The 24898-nt window shown below is 45.9% G+C and overlaps 1 protein-coding gene across 2 annotated transcripts in view; it reads left to right on the top strand.

The window, feature by feature from the left end:
• ATP8B1 (ATPase phospholipid transporting 8B1) overlaps positions 1-24898 on the top strand; it is a 126338-nt gene that overhangs the window by 10551 nt on the left and 90889 nt on the right. The gene's annotated exons all lie outside the window — the stretch shown is intronic.

Below are 24898 nucleotides of genomic sequence, written 5' to 3'. Positions count from 1 at the left end.
ATACAACATCTGTTCTTTTGTGACTGACTCCTTTTACTTAGCAGAATGTTTTACCTAGGATTCTCATCCCTGCGGTAGTGTTGATCAGTACTTAGTTCCTTTTCCTTGCTGAACACACAAGTTACTTTTGCACATGATGCATTCTTGAAAAAAAAAAAAAAACACAGGAAATGTGTGTTAATCACAAACAACATTAACTTTCATGTTACAAAGGGAATTGTTTGTGCCCGGAGAGCCGTGTGTGTGTGTGTGTGTGTGTGTGTGTGTGTGTGTGCATGCATATGCATGCTTGCATGAATTTGTTCCCTTTCACAGTTGAATACAAAGTGCATGAAATCTGTGAGCGCATCTGAAGACCACTGGCTTTCTGGTGTCTTAATGATTTTCTTTCATTCAGTGATTCAACAATTACCTATCAAATCCCCACTACCCTCCAGGGCCTGAGCCAGGTAATGGTGGTTAATAGAAGGATGAACAAAACAATGTCCTCCTCTTCATGGAGCTTACAAGGGTCATTTGGGGTGGGGAGGCAGGAGTAGATAATTAAGATATTGAACAAAGGAGATATGAAACCAACTGATATTAGAATTACAATCTATGATAAACACTCGAAGATAAGACCCTATTAAGAGAGTAACGAGAGTCTGCTTGAAAATGGCACTAAGGAACCCAGGCCGCTGTCGATGTAAACTGATCTGGTGTATCCATACATTGGAATGTGATTCAGTCTTAAAAAGTAAGGACATTCTAATACATGCTATAATGTGGGTGAAACTCGAAGACATTATGCTCGGTGAAATGAGCCAGACACAAAAGGGCAAAACAAATATTGTATGATCCCACTCTATGAGGTTCTTAGAATAGTTAAGTTCATAGAGACAGAAAGTGGAACAGTGCTTACCAGGGCCTGGGGGGAGAGGGAAAGGGAATTCTTGTTTAATGAGCCTTTCAGTTTGGGATGGTAAATCCTGGAGATGAGTGGTGGTGGTGATGGCGGGACAACCGTGTGAGTTGCTGAACAGTGTGAATTGCTGAGCCATACTCTTAAAAATGGTTGAAAGAGTACATTTTTGTTTTTGTATATTTTACCACAATAAAAAAAGTTAGCCCAGGAGGGTCTTTTGGAAGAGATTATACTTGACAGCTGAAGGATGAGAAGGCACCAGTCAAGGCTTCCCCTGGTCCAGTCGATGGGAACGGCACGTGCAAAGACCATGTGGTGAGAACTTGGTCTGTGTTCTAGGAGCTGCCAGAAGGCCAGAATAGCTGGGGGAAGTCATGTAGGACCAGGAAGCATGGGACGAGGTAACTCAGACTATGATGCGCAGAATGGGTTTGGGGGGGCAGGAAACCAGTTAGGGGGCTCCTGCAGTGTTTGTGAGAGAGGTGATGGGGGCTCGGAGGGGGGGCCCGGATGATGGGAATGGAGACGAGGTGTGGAGAGTAACAGTTGGGTTTGAGAGGTGGAATCTTGGTCTTGGTGTGGATCAGATTTGTGGACCTCATAGAAGGGAAGTGTCAGGTGATTCTTGGATTTCAAACGTAAGCGACTAAAGACATTGGGGTCAGCGGCAGAGGGGCAGGTTGGAAGGGGAAGCATTCAGCTTTGGCCCAGGTCCAGTTGCTGGGACACCCAGGAGTGGCTAGAGGTCAAGTTTCCAGAGGTTCAGAAGTCTCGGTGAGAGACACAGAATTTGGGAACTTGGCCGTGTGGAGGTAGGTTTCCAGAGATCCACAAGGATATGGGAAAACTCATGAAACCAGTTTCTATCCTTAGGGTCAGCCTTTTAATTTTGATAAATTTTTGTGAAATTATACATTCAACTTTTTTTTTTTTTTGAGCAATAAACCATTTACATATGAGTGCAAAAAGCCCTTGTGCAAATACGCAGGCTCTGCTTTATGGATGGCGAGGACAGGGAAGGTTGATGCAGTATTGTCTAACAGGCAGGACAGCCACACACATCGAAATGCTTATCAGACGCAGGAAGTGGCCAGTGTGTTTTGAACAGGAACTTGACAAAGTCCGGGGATTTCTCATGGACACCAGGGCATTGAAATTGTGTGGTATGTGTATTGACTGGCCCCTTTGTGTAAGGGAAGGAATTGTAACCTGCCTGAGATCTCAGAAACCAGAAATCGAACTCCGTTTTCTCAACTCCCAAGGTGAGAGTTCCTTCCAGAACCTCCTAGCTGAGAGTTGGAAAAGCAGTACAGACGACTCAGAAATTGGTTAGCAAATAAAAATACAGGACACACAGTTAAATTTGAACCTCAGATAAAGAGTGGGACATGCCGTGTTTGGGACATACTTATACCAAAAAAATTACATTGTTTTATCTAAAATTTGAATGTAACTTCATGTCCTGTGTTTCATTTGGAAAAATTACCCAGAATTGAACTTTTGGAACATAAAGATATTTGCGATTTGAGGACTACTGGGATATTCCACTTGATGACTTCTGGATTTTTCTATACATGTTTTTAAAATTTGGGGAGCGAGTGGGAGGGGGATTGATTTTCCTAGTCAAAATGGCTGTGTTGTGTTATTTGCCTGGTGTTTGATGAATATTCATTACTTGTAATAAACAGCGGCCTGGTGTTGGGGAACAGGTCGTGGGCTCAGGAGATGTCAGGTCTGGCCAAGTCACCGACCAGTTCTTTGACCTTAACTAGCAATAACATACTTGATGTTTTTAGGCCACTTCATGGCTTTAAAGTCTTCTCATTTGGCAGTTATTAGGACAGATGGTATCCCCACGGGCCAGATGAGCAACACAAGAGAAATCAAGGTCTAGGTGGGTGGCCCCTGGCTAGAGCCGGGCTCCAGCCTTCTTCCTAACTTTCAGTTCAGTGGCATCAGTTAATTTTCAAAGCTCCCATTTCTTTGTGCTCCTGCCACACCCCTATGTTTTATTGGATATCCTCCCGATGTATTTCCAGGACTCTTGCACAGTCTCCTACGCCCTAAGATTCCAGTTTTTAAAGTTGACATGGTGGAAATAACTTCAAGTTGTAGGTTAATGGGCAGACTCCCTGTATGTTGCTGTCTGATGTCGTCAGTAGTATTGGACAAGCATAAGGGGCAAGTCTGGTTTCTTACGTGAGGCATTGTCATAATAACAGTGACGCTTATGGGGATTTTTGAAATCCTGATGCTTAACATGTACGAGGTGGATAGTACATATTCTCTATTTTACGGAGTTCTTCCTGCGTTTCTCTCGGCATATACGTTTGCCGTGTGCAGCCAGTGCTAACCTCGGTTTTTGGCACACAGTAGGAAGTCAACAAGTATGTGTTGAGTGAGTGATTATAACAGAACCTATCCTTGATGACAGCTTCGGAGGTCGTTGATTTCACTTTTAATTTTTTTAACTTTATTCATTTATTTTGAGAGAGCGAGCAGGGGAGGGGCAGAGAGAGAGGGAATGAGAGAGAACGCCAAGCAGGCTCTGTGCCGGCAACGTGGAGCCTGACGCGGGACTCGAACCCATGAACTGTGAGATCATGACCTGAGCCAAAACCAAGAGTTGATGCTTAACCGACTGAACCAGCCAGGCGCCCCTAAAACATTTTTTCAAAAAGTTAAAAATCAGTAAAGCCATGCAATCAGGGAGGCACTAACCCAGTTTTGAGAAAGCAGCTCCCAACATGGACCAAGCCAGGGTAACTAACGGAAATCTGCGGGGTGTCCTGCCCTACCAAGCATCAGTTGTTCTGGTCTTTATGCTTATTTTTTATCAGACGAAGTTGTGTCTTACATATAGGTTCCTTTGCACGTGTCATAAGGAAATCAGTAAGCATAATATGACTTTAATTGCACCTGGCAGAGGACTAATGGAGCATACGTTTTGGTGACCATTGCAAGAACTAAAGTGCATTTGATTAAAGTAAAATTTTGTTTGCTACATTGTCAGGAATGGTATAATGATTTTCTGTCCAGAGTACCCTTAGAATTTATTAATATCACACAGTTCATTGTCTTGAGATTTTATATTTGAATACTTCAAACCTTTTAAATCTTCTTATTCCAACATCCTGCTGGCCAGTCCTTGTAAACTTCAGAATTTGTCTAAGCTCGAAGTTGTTAGGAATCATTTTTCCGTCCCAAAGTGTTCAGAGTCAACGTTACCTCCCATACTTGGCTGTATTTTTACTCTCTGACTAGACAAAGATAATATTATCTCTCCTTTGTATTCAAGCAAATCTTGATTTTTTTAAAAAAAACTTCCTGTAACGTTTTTTGGGGTTCCCGGTTTTCATGAACCTTTAGATGACCACATTTATGATTGAAACGAAGACTCTTAGATTAGAAGACACCCAGCGAAACTCCCAGCTCTAGATCGCCCTTTATGTTAAACTTACTGGATCTTTCCCTCCCCTACCTCTGCCCCCATTGGTCTCCACTTAATAGGTCATCCTGAGATTTTTATTTTATTTCTTTGCCTGTTTCCTGGACTGGCAGTTACCATCATTGCACCGACTCTGAGCATCCTATGTTTGCTCCTATCCTTGGTAGTGATATTCAAATGGCAGAGTTATTAGTATTTCATCATAAAGCACTGTGGTAGACTCTTTTTTTTTTTTTAAAGACTTTTATTTTTAAGTAATCTCTACACCTAGTGTGGGGTTTGAACTCACAGCCCTGAGATCAAGAGTCGCAGGCTCCACTGACTGAGCCAGCCAGGCACCGCTGTGATAGACTCTGATAAAGCCCAGGCTATTGCTTAAGGAGGAAAGCATTTAATACAAAAAGAAAAAGAATGACAATGACATATTTGATCATTAAAATGCTTTCCACAGGAAAAAGAACAGGAAAAGAACTTTTCTTTTAGAGGGAGTTGCCTCCACTAACTTTACCTGATATGAAATGTCGTTGAATTCTAATGCAACAGAACACAGTGCTCTGTCTCGGGGTCTCTTCCTGCCCTGCGTTCTTTGCCTGTGACTCCCCTCTCCCCCACTGCCTGCTGACCAGGTGCTATTTCCTCCTTGAAGACTTCCTGATTCTTCACCCTCCCAGGTCAAAGCGAGGGGCCCCTCCTCTGTTCTGGTCACTCTCTGTACATTCCTGACCCAGATCTCACCATCTCAGAGATGGTAACTAGCTTTTACCAACTCGGCTTGATTTAGCGGTAGTTACCTAGACACTGGTTTTCTTTTTTTTTTTTTTTTTTAACCTTTATTTATTTTTGAGACAGAGAGAGACAGAGCATGAACGGGGGAGGGTCAGAGAGAGGGAGACACAGAATCCGAAACAGGCTCCAGGCTCTGAGCTGTCAGCACAGAGCCTGACGCGGGGCTCGAACTCACGGACCGCGAGATCACAACCTGAGCCGAAGTCGGACGCTAGCCGACTGAGCCACCCAGGCGCCCCTAGACACTGGTTTTCAAAGGACAGTCCCCAGAGCCACAGCAGCAGCAGACTTACTGAATCAGACACTTGGGAAGTAGGACCCAACTGGTTCTGAACGAAACTCTCAGATGATTCTGATGCCTGCTCCAGGTTGAGGTCCGCTGGCCCAGAAACTTTCAGTGAGTAGGATTCTGAGGCCACGTCCAGCCATGGCAGGGAAGGGTGTATCAGGATTCCTTGGTGATATCACCTTGCGCAGGCGAGAAGCAGGACAGATGTGGACCCGGGGCTGTGCCGCCTCTGAACTATATTGTAGTCGCTGGTCTACTTCTCTCTGCACTAGGCTGTCACCTCAGTGAGAAGAGGGCCTGTTTGGGGCTCACTGTGGCAGCCCAGCCCCCCAGCACAGTGCTTACATCATAGTAGCTGTTCTACAATGACGTGGTAAGCAGTGCAGTCAGATGCCTTTTTCTACACGTACAGTCACTGGAACTAGCTGCCATTATTAGAAAATGTCCTCTGAGAAAAGGGGTTCGAGGCTGGTTATTGTGTAGTGACCCCAGGATAAAAAGAACCAACCGTAGTCTGATCAAGTGAACTTTATGGTTTCATTCCTTTGGTAAGATGCCAGAGGATAGTAACCGCGTTCTTGGACCTTATTGCTTCTTAAAATAGTCACACACACAAATTGATATTTTAAGATTTTTTTTTTTTTTTTTTTTAGCATCAGCTTCTGGTCCATATGGCCATCCTTTGCAAATGCCACAAAACACCAGGGATTACTTTTAGTTAGCTCCTACTTGGGAAAAGCAGACTCTTGTGACATCTTGGTCTGGGTAAGAGGTCTTTTTCCTACTGATACTCAGAAACTTCTCGACCATTTGATAACTCTGAGCTATAAAATATTTGCGGGCAAGGGAAAAACAGCTAGCACCAATCTCCACTCACTGTTTCGGTTTGGGTCTATGTTTGTTATCAAAAGACTGAATAAAGACAAAGAGTCTTCAAGATCGTTAAGACTGTAGTGGGGTTAGTACCACTACACGTGTTTCTTGTTAGATAGAGCAAGGTCAAGTTTAACACGGGGCCTGGTTTTATTCAATCAATTCTAGTTAGTTGCTTGTCCACAAAGCCAGAACATGAGGAAGTTGAAGGGATTTGTGGGGCTCTTACCCTAGGCTGGTTGTGAACTTTCAGGACCAAAGTCAGACAGCAGCTTTATTAAAGGCTTTGTAAAAGCATCCCTAACCTCATCAACCAGAGGCGATTTGGGGTCGTAGGGGACATTTTAGGGTGTCACAACTCAGGGGGTGCTGCTAGTGTTTAGGACACCCCACGAATGCCTTCAGCACGCAGGGCCCCTCCCACAACGAAGTGTCCCCGCCCACAGTGTGCAGTGCGGGGGTTCAGAAGTCCTTCCTGACACCATGGACGGGAGTCTTCTTAAAATGCCAGTTCCCCAGGCGCGCTTCTCCTTCCGTTAGGTAATTTCCATTTCGGTACCCTTGACAGTCGGGTTCCTGGTGGGTTTCCGCAGCAGCCAGCTTTTTCTCCTTGCCAGCCTGTAGTCTCCACTCGTGTATCTCCAGGGCAGTGCGGTCACAGTGCATCCAGTGCTGACCCCCCAATCGGAGACCCCTGGACTCGAACCACGACCCCTTTTCTCCCCCAGATCGCACCACCCGGACCTCCATTTCCAATCTGTCTCTCAGATCTGCTATATCTACCTCCACGAGATCTCGAGTTCACCTGGTCAGCTCCGTGGCCATCCCCTTATTCAAGCCGCCACCATCGCCACCCTCCTGAATGCCCCTCCCCCCAGGGCCCCCCTCACTGATGTCTCCATTCCCAGCCCAGAGCAGCCACTCAGGTACTGGTGCACATCGGTGCCCGGCTGCAGACTTTTTTGTAGCTCACCACTGCACCGATAACACTTCCCTCCTTCCCGTGGCTCCCCAGGCCCAGCCCGCTTCCCCCACCCTCCCCTCCCATTTCATTCTTGTCCTATTTCAGCCTCTGGAGCATGACGAGCCCCTTCCCTCTCCCGGGACCTGCTCATTTGTTGTTTTCTCACCTGAAACCCTCTTCCCCTCCTTATCTTTTTTGCTTTTGGGCTCATGTATCATTTCCTCAGAGCATTCTCTGACCACCCCCATTAAGGTAGGTCTCTCCCAGGGCATGCCCCTTGCCCTCTTTCTTGTTCCTTTATTTACTTGTGGGATTTTTGGTGTGCTGCCCCCGGAGTCTGGAAGCTTCCTGAGAAGGGACCACATGTGTCCCGCCCTCCACAGCTCAGTGGCTGACAGAATGGCTGAAGCTTGTTCTTGGATTACTATTTGTGGGACGTTAGTGGGAGTGGTTGCTGCCTGGGTGGCCTGGTGAGTGAAGGAAGGGAAATTAGCTTGCAGGGGTGAGGGAAGGAGGGAAGTAGGAAATGTCAGGCCACGGGAGCACCGAGAAGGGAGTTATTAACTCAGGTCATGGGTATTCAGGAAGCTTCCCAAGAAGCCGGAGGACAACCTTGAAGAACGATTGGGGGTTCCCCAGGTTTAGGAAATGATAAAAAAAAATTCAGCTGGGGTGGGGGAAACCCTTGGAATTAAATGGAGCCTAAAGAAATTTTGGCCTCTGATATGCTCACACGTGGATGCGATGGACCATCCAGAAAGTGGCTTCTTCCACCTTGTAGACCATTGCCTTCTCAAGCATCAATGTGCATATGGATCTCCTGGGGAATCTTGTTAAAATGTAGACTCGGGATTTGGTGGAAGGTGAAGTCCTGCAATTCTCACGATCTCACCTAGAAGATGCGCGAGCTGCGGGTCTGTAGGACCCGGAGGATGGGGCACACCGGCCCTATTGAAAGAACAACAGTTCTGTCATCATGTGCCCTTTGGTAAATGGTAGAACACATGGCTTCCGTGTTTTCGCCAAGATTTAACTTTCTTCCCGACTTTCTCGTGAAACGCAGGAGGCATATGACGGCTTCGTTTTAGGCAGCATCTCCCAGGTGTGTTTGATAACCTTAAAGTCCTTATTTTACACAGGCCTTTCGATGTTATCAAAGGAAATAGAACATAGAGTTGTTGGTGAGCCCCTTGCATCTACCCTCTTACATGTCTGTTGTCAAAGGACCACAGCAGGCATGTTAGGACTTCGTTAAATATAAACCCATTTACATATCCCTCCAGGTGCATCGTCCTGTAATCTGCACATTGTCTCTTTTATGGTTTCTCTGAAGCACGTTTGTAGCTCGGACAGTCTGTTCTGTGACACCTGTCATACTTCTGGCACCCCCCCCCCCCCCCCCCCCCCCCCCGCCTCCCCTATAAGCCAGCGTATCTTTAGAAAAGACAAACTAGTATTAATCCAGGCCAGTCATCATTCAGGGGGCAAAGCTGTTTTCCTAAAAGAACCGCATCACAGTCCAGACTCAAACAAATGATTTCACATTGTCTGGAGTCTTTCTTAAGATGTATAAACCAGAAATGACTGAGAATTGTCTGTGTGGGGGAGTGTTCGCTCTTTTTGGCCTTGCAATAAATGAGGTTCTCAAACTTGGCTGCACATTGGGGTCACCTGGGGAGCATCAACCACACTGATGCCCGAGTCCCCTGTGGGGGGAATGCTGGGGAGGGGGAGTCTCCCAAGCAGGGGAGTTCCGGGGTGGGGGGGGTGGATTCTAATGCATTGTCGAGGCTGAGAATTGCCTGGAGCGTAGATGCCACAGGAGTCTATGGGATGTCTTTTAGTGTGTCAAAAATTCACCCAGGTTTATGGAAATGTCTGAGGATCAGCATAGGGGGGAAGTGATTGAAATAAAGGAGCAGCGTAACTCAGACACCAGACTGGGTTCTGTAACGCATTAGCGGTGGGTGGTCTTGATCGAGTCCGTGACCTCGTAGCTCACATCTGCGTAGTGATTTGCTGATGACAAAGCACCTTCACGTGCAATATCTTAGTTTCACCAGAATTCTAAAGCGAGGGCCGAGCACCCGTTTCCCCTCTGCCCTTTCTTCAAGGAGCACGATTCTTTATCGGTTAAGATTCAGCTTCAGTGTTCTTCTGGCCTGGAGCCCCCCCCAGGCACTTCCCAGGCTAGGGACTAGTCTCCACGTGTGGTCCTCTCCTGGTACTTAGGGTATTGAACTGTCGTAATCTATTACGGTTTCTGTCCCCTTGAGGGCATATCCTATGCCTAGTAGACATTCAGCAACTGATGATTTAATTCATCCACCCATCATTACTTGCCAGGTGGGGGGGCCCTGGGCCCCGGGAGATGAATTACAGTTCAGTGCTCACCACCACCCCCCAACCTTTCTGAGACCCAGATTCCTCTTGTAAAAAGGAAGAGTTTGGAAATTTTCTCTAATATCCCTTATAGCTCCAAAATGGGTGGTTCTATCTTACAATTTTACCTATTTGTTGCAAAACCTCAACAAAGCTCTCCGGTCTCAAGAATAACGAGGAAAGGTAAGATGAAGGCGACTCACCAGTTGGCAGGAATTGGAAATTCATGTTTCACTTCAACCTGGACCGGTGACCCGGTCCTGACTGTCGTGCACCCGAATCACCTCGGGAGGTTGAGGATGTAGAAAGTACCGTGTTGCGCCCCTTTTGGTGACGTTCCCCAAGTGATTTTGAAGTAGACCAAGCAGTGTTTAAGGGCCGCTGTTTGCTGTCCTGGAGATTGCTCCCATCTGAGCCGCGGTGGTTTTATGAATGAAATTTGAGCCCGTTTTTGTGAATTCTAAACCCAGAGTGGCCCCGTTGGTGCAGCCAGCGTCGGCCAGCTGCATTCACTGCACACGTATTGCCGAGACCAGGAAGGGGACTTCGGTCCAGAAGGGGATGGAGTCGGGGACGCGGCTTACTGAGACCCGGCTCTTGACCACTTAGGAATCACTTCCTAATCGGGGTGAGGAGGGGGCGGGCAAACAGAGAAGGAAATGTGGAACCATATCTTCCTCCTCGAGGGTAACACTCTTCGCGGAAAAAATAAGTTGTTCACATAGTGTGTGCCGTCTTATTTGCATCAGGCAACCCCTTTGGCTGAAGCCAATTAAGAGATTTTGAGGGTTGTAAAATGGAAGGGCCAGCCAAGGATATCTGAGCCCTTTTTCGTTTAAAAGGCATGTGTGGCCTTTTGAGATCTAGTCTCATAAGATCTCATTCCACTGCATTCTTTTGGCCAAAGCAGGTCACAAGGCCAGTCCAACTTCAAGGGGCCAGGCGGCAGATTTTCATATAGGAATGAGTGAAGAAGGGGGCTATTATTTTAATCAGTTTACCACAGTGATTATTATCATCATGATTAGTAAGTGGTTATCAAACGAACTTAAAATTGTATTAATTGTATTCGTCTGTTTCCCAGTGAAGATTAAAATGAATAATTTTGTAACGTGAGCATAATAATGTTGGTATTTATTTAAATTTCTCAGTTTTTTTTGGAGTTATGGGCATATAATTCTGGCTTCCTTTTGCTTGGTTCATGCTGCTTTCTATTTCTGCATTTAACTCCACTTAAAAGTGTTAATAGAGTTTTCCTCTTTTATTTGAAACTACCCACAGAAAAATAATGGTTAAATATACAATCAAGAAAGCAATCATCAACCCCACTCTTGGTCGCCACCTCCAAAAATGCACCCATATAATAAAAAGACTTGACTAAATGAGTAAAAAAAAAAAAAGAAAGAAAGAAAAGAAAATCCACATTGTCAATGTAATTGTACTTTCCCTGCCCTGACAAACACCTTCCGAGAAGTTTTCTTTTTCTAGGTCTTTCCCCCCACCCCCAACCCAGCTCTGATTGGAAGCCAGCCTACCGTCGCTCAGCAGTATGATAAGATCTGACTCCTAATTGTTAAATTCCCGAAGCTGTTAATGTATGTCAACATGCAACAGGATGTTCCTTACAGCTGCACATCTTGACTTGGGAGCCAGGCCAAAGGGAGCCATTTATGGAGTAAATTCTGTAAAACCTTCGGTTAGGTTTACAGTCATTGTGAACTCAGGCATTTTCATTGTAAAAGGTCTTTTTCAAGAAGTTGACAACTTAAATATTTTTCAATCCTTTCAAGGGTTTACCGAAGTGAGTAAAAGATTAAAATGCCTTGTTTAAATTACAACTTCAGATTAAAAAAAAATTCTCTGTATTTATTGGCTTCTCCAAGATAGTTGCACATATACAGACAAACTTGTGAATATGAGATTCATGATATTCAAATAGGAGGATCTGCAACGTGGACTTAAAGGTCAGTTGATTTATCTGACTTTTGAACTCGGGTATTTATATCTGCAGCGATTTGCAGTGGGCTCAGCAAAAAGAGAATGTTTATATGATTACCTGGGTGTTTTGTTTCTCTTTTATCGCATAACACAGGTTAACAGGTGACCATCATTCCCCCCAAATAAGATATAAACACTACATTCAGTGTTGCTAAAATAAAAAAGCAAATGTATCAGACCAGGGCTGATACCACTTTGATTTTATTTACTTATTTTGTTTACATTTATTTATTTTTGAGAAACAGTGAGACAAAGTGTGAGCGGGGGGAGGGACAGAGAGCGAGGGAGACACAGAATCTGAAGCAGGCTCCAGGCTCTGAGCTGTCAGCACAGAGCCCGACGTGGGGCTCGAACCCATAAACTGTGAGATCATGACCTGAGCCGAAGTCGGACGCTCAACCGACTGAGCCACCCACGTGCCCCAATTTTTTTTTTTTTTTAACATTTATTTATTTTTGAGAGACGGAGACAGAGTGCGAGTGGGGGGAGGGGCAGAGAGAGAGGGAGACACAGAAGCAGAAGCATGATTTTTAAAGCTAATTTTGACTTTTGTTTTTGCCTCCTCTGGAGCCTTCCAGCCCTGTGAATACTCATGGTGCTTCACATCTACCGCTGCTCTTTGGAGGGAAGTCGTGGCTCCTGGCTTTCATTTTACTGCTAGACCTCCTCTCATGCTTGCTCCATGTGAGCTGTCTCAAGGGACTTTTTTTTTTTTTTTAACCAAATTTGGGGCCCTGCTAAAATGCTTCAGGATTCTCCTCCGTGCGGTCTGTGGCTTCTGCTGTGGGTGGGTGGCCTCGCTCCTTGGGTGGGAGCTGGACCTGGTGATGCACTTGAAATGAACAGAATACGGGAAACGTCCTGGGAGGTCACTTCCAAAGCTAGCGTGCAAAGCAAGACCCTCCTCTGACCTGCTCTTAGAGAAGCCAGCCGCCCTGTGGAGACACGTGTGTGGCCCGGAACCAAGGGCAGCCTCCAGCCGGCAGCCCACGAGGAGCAGAATCCTGCCAGCAGGCAGAGCTGGGAAGCGGAGGTTAATCAGTGCTGAGCCCACTTGTCCCTCCAGGTGGCCAAAGCCCTGGCGGGCGCCGTGGTAGTTGCCTTAGGTCAGGCCCAAGATCCTGAGCTACTGAAGCTGAGATAATACTTGTGTTTTATTTATTTATTTATTTATTTATTTATTTATTTATTTATTCATTCATTCATTCATTCTGTGTATTTGGTTTTGAGAGAGAGAGAGTGCGGGAAGGGCAGAGAGAGAGGGGGACAGAGGATCCAAAGTGGGCTCCGTGCCAACAGTAGAGAGCCCGATGTGGAGCTCGAACTCCCAAACCGTGAGATCATGATCTGAGCCGAAGTCAGATGCTCAACGGACTGAGTCACCCAGGCGCCCCAAAACTTGCGTTTTAAACTGTTAAGTTTGGGAGCCGTTTGTTATGCAGCAATAAATAACAAACGCAAGGACAGAGGTTTAAGGTGCAATTAAAACGTGCCCTGCCTTTGGGGCGCTCACCATCTATGTAGTTAGTAAGCTCTGTATTCGCAAAGCATCATGGGTAAACCAAGATGTGACACCATCATTGTCATTTTCTGATGGAGGACTCCAACAAAAATAATTTCCAAGCTTCAGTTTTGTTGCACGTATTTTCCAGTTTAATATCGTGAATAAGTAATACACGCGAATGATGCAATCTTCAAAAGGTACAAAAGGGTACAAAGTGTAAAGACAATCTTCCCCCTTTCGTGTCAGTGCCCATTTCCCTTCCCACGGTCAACAGCTATTACCAGCTTATCAGTTAACTTTCTAGAGATAGTCTTTGCATTTACAAATGTGTGCATTACCAATGTGTACAGACCTATCCCGCCCCCACAAAAAAAACTCAGATGGCCGTGGAATTTGACTTTCAACTTGGACTTGAAATCAGGAGTACAGTTGATACACAACAGATTGAAGACTTAATGTAATTTCTGCCACTGGATTCTGCTCTGAACTTAACAGATAAGAAATTAACTTAAGGAAACCGTTGAAAACCTTTGAGAGAAAGAAAGATAACGAGTTGTGTAATGATTGGGCTGAGAGAAACCATCTGGTTTGCCCACTTGGCCTTGGGCAGGATAGTTTTTTTGTGTGTGTGTATTAAAAAAATTTTTTTTTAATGTTTATTTTTGAGAGAGACAGAGTGTGAGTGGGGGAGGAGCAGAGAGAGAGGGAGACACAGAATCCGAAGCAGGCTCCAGGCTCTGAGCTGTCAGCACAGAGCCCGATGCAGGGCTTGAACCCACGAACTGTGAGATCGTGACCGGAGGCGAAGTCGGATGCTTAACTGACTGAGCCACCCAGGCGCCCCAAATGTTTATTTATTTTTGAGAGCAAGACAGAGTGCAAGTGGGGGAGGGGCAGACAGAGAGGGAGACACAGAATCCAAAGCAGGCTCCAGGCTCCGAGTTGTCAGCACAGAGCCCGATGCAGGGCACAGAGCCCGACGCGGGGCCTGAACTCACAAACTGTGAGATCATGACCTGAGCTGAAGTCGGACACTTAATGGACTGAGCCACCCAGCCGCCCCAGGCAGGATAGTATTTAAAGCATCCAGATGAGCTTCTCTGGAGAGTGTTCCATAATGAAATATCTTCTTGATCCTCAGGGAAAGGGGGAGATGAAAATAACTCTCCGTATCAGGAAATGTCCCCACAGTTGTTCCAGTCTTTTCTCCCTAAGAACCCTTCATATTGTGAAAAATTAGGGGTGTGTGTGTGTGTGTGTGTGTGTGTGTGTGTGTGTGAGGTGGGGGGTTGGTTTGCTTCTGGGACCAAATCACCTTTGGGGAAGTAAGATGCCTCCCGATTAGCTGTGGAGTGAGTCCCGAGAGCAGATGTGAAGAGAAGGGCTTGCTCTCTGTTCTTCTTTTTACTGCCTCAGTGGTAGAGACTCTGAGTAACTGTTGTTAATGGTGTGGGTGGTGTCCCGGGCTGTGGAACAAGTGAACTCCTTCCTCCACTGGCCTTGCGACCTTTGCAACACATCTTAACCTGTTCTTGTCTCCGTTTCCTTTCTGCAAGGTGAAGGTAACAAAGCCTCAGCTTTAAAGGACGGAAGCCTAATTAACATGGTCTGGGAAGACCAATAAATGCCTTGGAAGAAAGGTGCCTTATGAATTTGAGGTGGTTATTATCACTACAGTCATTACATTTAAAATTATAGGCGGCATGCCAAACGAGTCACGACAGAGGTGAAAGAATAATTGGACAGAATTCAGCTGAACACAGATGTTAGTTTTGTTTCCTTAGTGTATAGTATCGGGTTTGAATGGAATTGGATCATAAAGGATGCTCACCAGATAGGTCGATGCATTACATTTATTGTTCGGAGAATGGTCGGGGAGAGCACCTTACAAGTAACAAGGATTGTGGTTATTCAGCAACTCACGGTTCCTTTGACTAGAGTCCAATGTATGGTCTGTTCCTTGTTCTGGCATCGTTAGTAGAAATTTCTTCTTTTTTTTTTTATATTTCCTTATTTATTTTTGAGAGAGAGCAAGAGAGAGAGAGAGTGGGACAGAAGCAGAGACAGAGACAAAGGATCCTAAGCAGATTCTGCACGGAGAGTGAAGAGCCCGACGTGGGGCTCGAACTCACGAACCGTGAGATCATGACCCTGAGCTGAAGTCAGACGCTCAACCAACGGAGCCACCCAGGCGCCCCAGTAGATACTTCTTTTTTATTCTCAAGCAACACATGAATGGATAGATTTCAAGTGAACGCTTGCTTATTTCACTGCTCTCTGACAAGACCTCTTTCTATATGTAGAAGTCTGTGAACCAGTTAATATTCCTTTATTTTAGGCCACTTCTCTGTGACCCCGATGCTTTGGAGTGAGAATTCCTTCTTCCTTCCTGCCTCCTTTCTCCATCTCCTTCTTTCCTTCTTTCCTTCTTTCCTTCCTTCCTTCCTTCCTTCCTTCCACCAAACATTTGAGTACCTGCTATGTGCCAGGCACTGTTCTAGATGTTCTGAATTCATCAGACAAAAAGAGATCATGTCCCTGCCCTCAAGGAGCTTCCGTTCTCATGTGGAGAGACAGAGAATAAGCACGCTAACAGGTGTTTGCGGGCTGGTGATAAATACAACGGGGGGAAAATAATTTGGGACAAGGGGGTACAGAGTGACCATGAAGGTTTACTGTTCTGCATGGGTGACTAGGGAGGCCACAAGGTGAGCGTTTGTCCACAAACATCTATGAGATATCTACTGTGCTCTCGGTGCCCAGTTACCACGGCATTTAAACTGTGCAGCCTCACCTGCCCGGTGCCCCTGGTTCTCCTTTACATCGTTTTCCATATCACTTCCCACGTTCTAACAGACTTGAACATGTACTTCTGTTCTGTCCGTCTCTCCCACCGGAACGTCCACTCCCTGAGGGAAGGGAGTTTTGTTTCTTTTGTTCAGATGTGTGCCCAGCATCTAGTGAAAGCAGCCGCCTCTCTGGCTGAAAGGTTTTCCGCGAGCCTTGTGCCTGCGCTGCCTTCGCTTTGCCTCTGTCTTGATCATCTGCAACCCAGAGGACTGTAGGAACTTCCTACAATCTTGTTCGGCCACAGATTGACATCATCTCTCCTAGGAGTCCCTGGTCAGGGTTATCATTTCTAAACTGCATATCTGATTAGGCCAGTTCCTGTAGAAGAGGCCCCAGGCTCTTTACACAGACAGTTTCCCTCCTTCCATGCTCTGCTCATGCTTTAAACCCCAGAGCCATCCTCACTTGTCCTGGGACGTCCCTGCCCCTTCCCACATCTCCATGTCCTCGCTGTCCCCGATACCTCTCTGTCACAGTGTAGCTCCTTCTGTGGACCCCTATTCCTGTCTGTCTCCCCCGAGACTGAACCTTCAGAAGGACGGGAGCCGTGACTTCCCCACCAGCAGCTGACTGAGTACGTGTTGGAAGGCTTGGAGACGTTTGTCCAAAGCACGAGAAGCTTCTCATGGCCTCTGCTTGCTTAGCCTACAAATTCCAAATGCCTGTCACCTGCAAGGCCTTCCCAGCCTTGCCTCAGTCTACCTCTCCAGCCTCCTCTTCCAACCATCTTTTTCCAACCCCCACCTACACTGTAGGTGTAATCCTGCCTCCCATGGTTTCATCTCCTGAAATGCCTCTCTTCTCTCACTTCCCTGATCACCACCCAACTTGACCTTAAGGGCCTGACTCAAATAACTTCCCTCCTCTCTCCATCCTTTCTTGGAGTCCCTGCTCTCTTCTGTGGCTTCTTCTTTTAGCACCTGTCACACCGAATTATGGTGAGATGTGTATTTGTCCCTGTTGCTGCATAGACTGCAAGCATATGAAGATAAAGCTCCTATTTCACATGTCACTATATACTTTAGATACCTCTATATATTTCGTATTTATATATGTATCTTTATGTGTCTGCAGATATCATTAAAAATTTTTTTAATGTTTATTTTTGAGAGAGAGAGCATAAGCAGGGGGAGACACACAAAGAGAGAGAGGGAAACACAGAATCCGAAGCAGGCTCCAGGCTCTGAGCCGTCAGCACAGAGCCTGACGCGGGGCTTGAACCCACGAACTGTGAGATCATGACCTGAGCCGAAGTCGGACACTTAACCGACTGAGTCACTCAGGCGCCCCTGCAGGTATCTTTAATATACTTCGTATATATTTCTAATTTGTTGATCACATGATTTGGGGGTTCATAGAAGAAATGGTGGAATTTTACAATTTTGGAGGCCTGCTCCCTATGTCTGTAACTCACCGATGTTAACAGAATTACAGGTTTGACCGCCGTGCAGGAAGGTTTCCTGTGGTGGGAATTCGTGGCTTTACAGTGTGGCTTGTTTGTCTCAAAGCCAAAGGGAGAGCCTGCCTGTTTCTTCTCAGGGATTTTTCATGAGTTTCTGGGCCTCAGGCTGTGCTTCTTCTTGAATGTGGTTTTCCTGCTTCATTCAAGAAAAATGTGGAGGGTGCCCCTTGACGTTACTGAAAAACTAAATTCTCTTGTTTGACACTACTCGGATCTTTGGAAACTGGATGGGACCTGATCAGATCATTGGTCTCCAGCATCGGGGACTGTAGGAAAATTTAGACCTGAGACAGCACCGCAGAGCTGCTGTGCGTGTGGCCTGAGTGACCGACTCCTGAGGCTGGTCACTTATCACAAAGGAAACACTGTGACAGACTTAAAGTGCAGGTGCCTAAAAATGTCTACTCAGCCTGATTTTTAGAAGCTTAGGGAAACCTGGTAACCTCAGATCACTTAGGAATTAGGAAGAAGGTGAATTGAAGGGTCAGAAGCACAGCAGAAGAGTTGAATTGTCTTGCAATATGAGATGCCCAAAGCCCACTCCTGGGGGGGGGGGGGGCTCTATGAGGCTCACTAAAGCCATCTGTGTGTGCAAAGGACTACTAACCTATCCAGTAAAGTAGGGGGCTTGTCCCCAAGAGAAATGGCTCTTTTGTGAGTTTATGAAGTGGTTGGGGGGGGGGGGGCAGAAATGACCATCTTAATTTTTCCATCAGCTGTACTGGAACTGAATCCAAATTTCCTCCTGATAAAAATTAAAGTCCATATCTCTACTAGAGAGGGGACATTAGATAACCCTTGTCTGACTGTCCCTTTTCTGTTCTTCCAGCTCTCTTTACCAGTAGGGCATGCTGAGGGGCACCTGGGTGGCTCAGTCGGTTGAGCGTCCGACTTCAGCTCAGGTCATGATCTCGGGGTTTGTGATTTCGAGCCCCATAGCGAGCTCTGTGCTGTTAGCTCAGAACCTGGAGCCTGCTTCGGATTCTGTATCTCCCTCTCTCCCTGACCCTCCCTTGCTTGTGATCTGTCTCTCAATTTCTCTCTCTCAAAAACAAACATTAACACACACACACACACACACACACACACACATACAGCAGGGCATGCTGAGATGTTTTCACTTTTAGGTGTATCTTCATGCACTTGAAATCTGCCTCAGTAGGCAGGCACCAGTATACCTGACCTTGTTATGTGATTTGCCCCACGGACAAGCCACTCTGCTGGCTGGCTCGAGGTCCCCGTCCCACCTGTTCTTCTCTCCAGGCCTTTGCCCCCCGCCCCCTTGAAGCTTTTGTCTCACAGTGGGTTCCAGGGAGTTCCGCGGTGAGTCCCAGTGGGCCGGAACTAGTACAAGGAGCTTTGTGTCTCATGCAGGCCACAGAGTGAACCAGATGAAGAGTGGGGAGAGGGCTTCTGCCAGTCCACTCTGAACAGAAAGAAACATTATTGCAATGGTGACTAAATCCCATGGTACCATTTTGTGTAGAACACCGGCCTCTCAAGGCAAAGGAGCATTTTGTGGACGACTCTGGAAAGAGATCCCTTCTGATCGTCACATAGCAAACTCAAATCTTTGAATCTCTGGGTGAGATTCAAGAAAAAGGAGTTCCGGGCATGACGGGTTGTGAGCAGGATGCTGGGACTAGAGTGATTAGATTTGAATCCGGGCTCTACAACATGCTGGTTGTGGGATCCCGGGAGAGTTTCTAGGCCTCAGTGTCTTCATCTGTAAAATGGGAACGACAGAATCTAATCTCACCGGGCCCTCGTGAGCGTCAGATGCATTTGCTTGTGTTAAGTGCTTGGGAGAGTCCCTGGCACACAGTATCAGCTCGAAAACTGCTGGCTAGTGTTATCAACACATTAAATCAGAATACCAAGTAAACAGTTCTTGGAGACTCTGTGTCATTTGCTGTGTGTCTGGAATGCTCCTGGCATGGCCCTTCCGATGAACCAGCTCTCCAAGCCCCGTCTCCATTTTTCCGGGGTCCTCTTTGGTGTTTCCTGCCACTTGAGGTAATCCACAGGCTAACTACTTCCTGCTTTACTTTGCCACCCAAGGGGCCTAACGCAGAGTTTCTTGCCAGTCATTGCTGATTTTAACCAAACCAGGAACTGGTGAATAAATGGCCTTCCACTTGTGGTGGTTTGGAGTGGAAAGGCCACGGACGTCCCTGAAAGGGCTCTAGAGAAACTGGTTTTAACCTGAGGAAGGGTTCTAATCAGAGCATGGAGGAGGGAGCCAATTAGAGCTTCATTTCCAGCCCTGCAGGGCAGATCTGGGCAGAAAACAGGGCTGGGGCAGTGATGGCTGGACTCGCGTGGTTTTGAGCAGTGCAGACACTCGGCTCTTGTTTCTTTCTGAGATGCCTCTCCCCTTAACATGCCTGGGCGGGGCGAATGTTGAACAAAGAGGCGACATGTGGTCTGCCTCTGCACTCTTCCCAAAGCCCCCTGGCCCTTGGCATCAGGACCTTGCTCAGATAACCTGGGAGGACCTGTCTCCTCGCTGGGAGCTTGCCCACCAGATCCTTCGAGGGGGAGGCGGAGGGTGGGAACTTGGGTGTTGCCTCCCTATTCAGGCTCATCAGTTACTTTCTGCACAGCTGGGAAAAGAAAAACATATCTGGATTTTTACTTGTAGCCGTCCTCACCCACTTCTGGCTTCTTGGCTTTTTAACTAGCTAAATAACGATGGCTGGTATGGTCAGCACAAGGGTTAAGCTTCCCGCCTGGGCGTGTGTTTCATTTTACAGCATAACTCATTTCCTCCCTGCATCAGTTTCCAGTTGTCCTTGCTGGGCGTTTGTTACCAGCTTGGCATGAGATGTCTCTTGCCCTTTATTTTTAGAACTTAGAGTAAGGATTAGCAATGTAATATTATGAATCCTGTGTATTGAATTGGGTAGAATACACAATAGAGAAAAAGCCTTCAAAGCTTAGCTGTTTTTGGCAGGTAAGCAGTAATATGGCCTTGTAGAATTTTAATCTAGGGTGTTTTATCCTCCCTCAGTTCCCCTGGCTGGTTACTTTGAGGATTTAGAAGTGGCTTTGGAGAGTGATTCTAGGATTCTTCTCAGTGGCTTGGAAAAAATATTCTTCCTCTGTCCTTATACAAGCATATGATGTCTGTCTAGGGTATTTATAGCGCGGACATACATTGTGAGAAACTGCCAATTGTCTAGGTTTTTACTCTGTAATTAAAAAAAAATTCAATTTAGAGCTCCCTGTGTGTTTTGATTCACGAAGGCTCAGTTACATGCTGGTTTAATGCTATAAAACCGAGATGCCTGGCAAGTCTTTTTTTTTTTTTTTTTTTTTTTTTTTTTTTAATATTTATTTTGAGGGGAGGGAGAGACAGAGAGAGAGAGGGAGACGGATGATTTAAAGTGGGCTCTGCACCGACAGCACAGAGCCCGATGCGGGGCTCAAACTCATGAACCATGAGATCATGACCTGAGCCGAAGTTGGACACTTAACCGACTGAGCCACCCAGGCGCCCCGCCTGGCGGGTCTTAAAGCCAGTCTTGGTTTCTGTCTCAGGATCTAGAGCTGGATCAGGTGGGATAAACCTAGAATCAGAGAGACATGTGCCACTGTCTTCTCCCTAACCCCCAGGCAATGTCTGTGCTGGACTTGAGTCCTCCCAGAGAGGTAATGATCTGCCCTTAGTTCTTAGAGTTAGAGCCTTTAATGCTGGAAGCCCTTCCTGAGGCTCCATGTTGCCTTGAGGAAAAACTCTAAGGTCCTTAATGCTGTTGATACTCTGCTTACCTCTCACACCCTCCCGTTCACTTTCCCTTTCACCCTCCCACTTCCCAGCCCAGGGAAAGTCTTGGGTTCCAAGAATAGGCTATATGCCTTCTTCCCTCTAGACCTTTGCAAATACTGTGCCTTCTGCCTGGAGCGCCCTTTCCCTTCCAGTCACCTGCCTCTCTCCTGCGTGTCCCCTGGGTCAGTTTAGATGTTCATTCCTACAGCACCTCCTCTAGGAAAGGCTTTCTTGGTCCCTCCTAGGACCGATAGGTGCCCCTGCTGGTAGGCATCCTGGGTGGATCTCCATCATAGCCCCTACCACATGGGATTGAAATCGCTTATTTACCTATGGGTCTCTACCCTTATACTAGAGCTTCTCAATGTGTGGTCCCTGGACCGCAGTATTAGCATCACCGAGGAGCTTGCTAGAAGTGCGGATTCTCAGCCCTTGGCTCTGACCTCCTGCATCAGAAATTCTGAGAGTTGGGCCTACTAATTTGCAATTAACAAGCCCTCCGGGGAAGTCTGATGCCAGGCAGGACTTGAGAACCTGCTGAGCTGAACCGTAGGCCCTGTGAAGGTGGGGATCTATTACTTTCTATGTGCCACTGTGTCCCTAGCCTGTAGCACGCTGCCTGGCCCAGAGTAGTAGATCCTTAAGAAATACCTCCAGAAATAATCAGTTATTCTTTGGACAACTTGTCCGGTCCAGAAATTTTTAGCCAAAATCGATTTAAATCTCTTTGTTCTCTAGAGGAGGTAAAGAACAACTGAGTACTTTTTGTTGTTGTTGGGGTAAAATTGAAACAAAATACCAAAACTTGCCATTTTGACCATTTTTAACTGTACATTTCAGTGGCATTAAGTAAATCTTTTTTTTTTTTAATGTTTATTTTTGAGAGAGAGAGAGAGAGAAAAAACGCAGAGTGGGGGAGGGGCAGAGAGAGAGGGAGGCACAGAATCCGAAGCAAGCTCCAGGCTCCGAGCTGTCAGCACAGAGCCCGACGCGGGGCTCGAACTCACAAGCTGTGAGATCATGACCTGAGCCGAAGTCGGACGCCTAACTGACCGAGCCACCCAGGCGCCCCGAAGTCAATCTTTATTGTCGTACAGCCATCACCACCGTCCATCTCAAGAACTTCATCTTCCCAAACTGAAACTCTTCCCGTTAAACAGGAGTGCCCATCTCCGTGTACACCCAGTCCCTGATAACACTGGTCTACTTCCTGTCTCTATGAATTTGACTGTCTCTAGATACCTCATATAAGTGGGATCATAGTGTGTTTGTCCTTTGGGGACTGGCTCATTTTACTCGGCATCATAGCTTCAAGGTTGTAGCATGTGTCAGAATTTCCTTTTTAAGGCAGAATTCTATTCCATTCTATGGCTATACCACACTTTGTTCACCCATTCATCAGTTGATGGCCATCTGAGTTGTTTCTACCTCTTGGCTATGATGACTAAGGTTGCTGTGAACACACGTGTACAAATACCTACTCAAGTTCCTGCTTCCGTTTATCTGGGGATATACCCAGAGGTGGAATTGCTACAGGATATGGTAATTCCGTGTTTAATTTTTTTTATTATTTATTTTTATTATTTTTCTATGCTTGATTTTTTTTTTATTTGAGAGAGAGACAATGCAAGTCGGGGAGAGGGACAGAGGGAGAAACAATCTCAAGGAGGCTCCACACTCAGTGCAGAACCCAATGTGGGGCTCGATCCCACGACCCTGGCATCGTGACCTGAGCTGAAATCAATAGTCGGACGCTCAACTGACTGAGCCACTCAGGCACCCTGGTATGTTTGAGGTTTTAAAGGAAACACCAACCATAATGTTTTCCAAGGTGGCATCACTTTATATCCCACCAGCAATGAACAAGGATTCCAACTTCTCCACATCTTTACCAACACTTGTTATTTTCTGGTTTTTGACAGCCAAGAACTTAAAAGAGAAAAGCTTACTTGAGGATAATGTCAGAGAAAGTGCTCTGAACTTCCTTAAATGTATTTCTTTGATCACTTAAAACCTATACGCTGAGGACTTATTGTATAATAAGTTGTTGAATTAAAAGAAAATCGTTAGAGGGGCACCTGAGTGGCTCAGTCAGTTAAGCGTCCGACTCTTGACTTCAGCTCAGGTCGTGATCTTGTGGTTCAGGAGATCAAGCCCCATGGCGGGCTCTGTGCTGACAGCATGGAGCCTGCTTGGGATTCTCTCTCTCCCTCTCTCTCTGCCCATCCCCTGCTCATACTCGCTCTCAAAAATAAAAGAAACATTTAAAAAAATGTTAAAAAAAAAAAAAACGAAAATTGAAAATTCCAGTTGACCCATGGAAAGGTTTGTTGGAATTTGAAAAACAAAAAACCATATGAAACTTTACATAGTGAAATGTTACTGGTTCCTGATGCAGTCTGTGGAAACAACTCCAACTTTGGGGACTAGTTTTTTGACAGCCATTCTATACTTGGAATTTATCCTAAGGAAATCACTGAATAACTGCAAGAGTGTATGTTCAAGAAGTTTCATTTCCCCTAAGATTCTCATTTTAGCCCCCGAATTTCATAGAATTGCAGATGTCAGTTATCTTTGGATCAAGGGAAGTAATTTCTTTTTTTTTTTTTTTTCCAAGGGAAGTAATTTCTATCAACATCTGGTTGTCATCTCTTAGAGTTCTTAAAAAAAAAAAAAAAGTTTAAGGCTCTAAAGTCATTGTGATGTATCATATCTGGGAAGCACACTACATATCCGGAAATACCTATGGGTTTGGTAGTTTAAGTGATAGAGATACATCTCATTGGCAAGACATCATAAGTGCTCAAAGGGAAAAGTGGAAGAGCAAGAAAGTAGACTTCTGTGTTTATGTTGTATGTATGGACCTTATACCAATGTTCCATGTACATATCTTTGATTTGCCCTAACTTCAGGATCAGCACTAAAGCTAGTCCTACTTGAGGAGGTATTTAAACTAGGAAACCTATATGTCATCGTACATTTGCCAAGCCCCATACAATGGACAACACAGAGACCGAACCCTAATGTAAACTGCAGACTTTAGTTAATAGTTAATTATAATGTGTCAATATTGGCTCCTCGCTTGGAACAAATGTATCATACTAATACAAAATATTCATCACAGCTTCAAGACCAAGGGCTAAGGGGCTGGATTGGGAATTTTCTGTACTTCTTGCTGAATTTTTCTGTAAACCTAAAACTATTTTTGAAAAAGTCTAATTGGAAAAAAACATTTTTTTTTAAGCTGATGAATTTAAGAAACTTCGTGCCAGAAGGGATCTCAGACATCTTCTAGAAAAGCCTTAGGACCTGTTCCCCGGTCTAGTTTCAGGTATGGATTAGCAGTCTATTGTTTTGAAAAGCATTCCGTGGGATTCTTGCGTGCGGTCAGGTTTTAGAACCAGTGATCTGGTCAGGAACCTTCGCTGACAGATGAGAATCTGAGTCCAGGTGGGGATGTGGCCTGCCTAAGGCCATACAGCGAATGCCTGCTGTGCTGGACCAAAGTGTAGGTCTCTCTCCACTACTCTGTGCTATCTCGAGGACCTCCAGAAAGGCCACTGCATTTTATCCTAACAGTTACTTGCAGTGTAGATGGCACAATTTCTCTGGTCTCTTTAAAAAGAAAAAAGGAGGGGGCGGGAAATGATTCCGCTGGCCCCTTGG

The sequence above is a fragment of the Panthera onca genome, chromosome D3, assembly GCF_046562875.1.
Source record: "Panthera onca isolate mPanOnc1 chromosome D3, mPanOnc1 haplotype 2, whole genome shotgun sequence".
Lineage (NCBI taxonomy): Eukaryota > Metazoa > Chordata > Mammalia > Carnivora > Felidae > Panthera > Panthera onca.
This window is presented reverse-complemented; position numbering and strand designations above follow the sequence as displayed.